This window comes from Dreissena polymorpha, chromosome 3 (genome assembly GCF_020536995.1).
Source record: "Dreissena polymorpha isolate Duluth1 chromosome 3, UMN_Dpol_1.0, whole genome shotgun sequence".
In the NCBI taxonomy this organism is placed as follows: Eukaryota; Metazoa; Mollusca; class Bivalvia; order Myida; family Dreissenidae; genus Dreissena; species Dreissena polymorpha.
Window position 1 is genome coordinate 112,073,233 of NC_068357.1, and position 584 is coordinate 112,073,816.

The window sequence follows — 584 nt, forward strand, 5'->3', positions numbered from 1 at the left end:
TTGATATGCTTGCCATCAATTTGTGAATAAATTATAATAAAACTTTATGGAGACCTTTGATTTTGGCAGCTTTTGTATGACAGAAAATGGTTATCTGTGAGAACCCATAATTGATTTTAAATTGTTAGACCCATTGTTATTTAACATAAATTTTGGCATATATACAGGAAGTAGCTATTTTCAAAATGGCGGATCATGTAAATACCAAACACGTGTTGTGTTTTTCAGAATTAAACATTACAAATTTTTGACTCTGTAAATGCATGGTGTGATTACAAGAATTTGGAGCACCATAATGACTACAACTATACAGATAAAAGCTTTCTTGTGTACATCTTTTCTGTAGAAGATGCCAAAACAAATTTGTTAAATTGGCAGCAAACTGGAATGATGACTGCATATTTGTGAATATAATCAAGAATTACATGCTTTATAGATCTTGACATGACTCATGGTGAACTAAAATTGCTTGCAAAGCATCTGGGACATGATGTGAAGACCCACAAGGAATATTATCAGGTGTCTTCCAGTACCATGGAACTCTCAAAGGTATATTATTTCATTAATAAAAATCTTTAAATTTT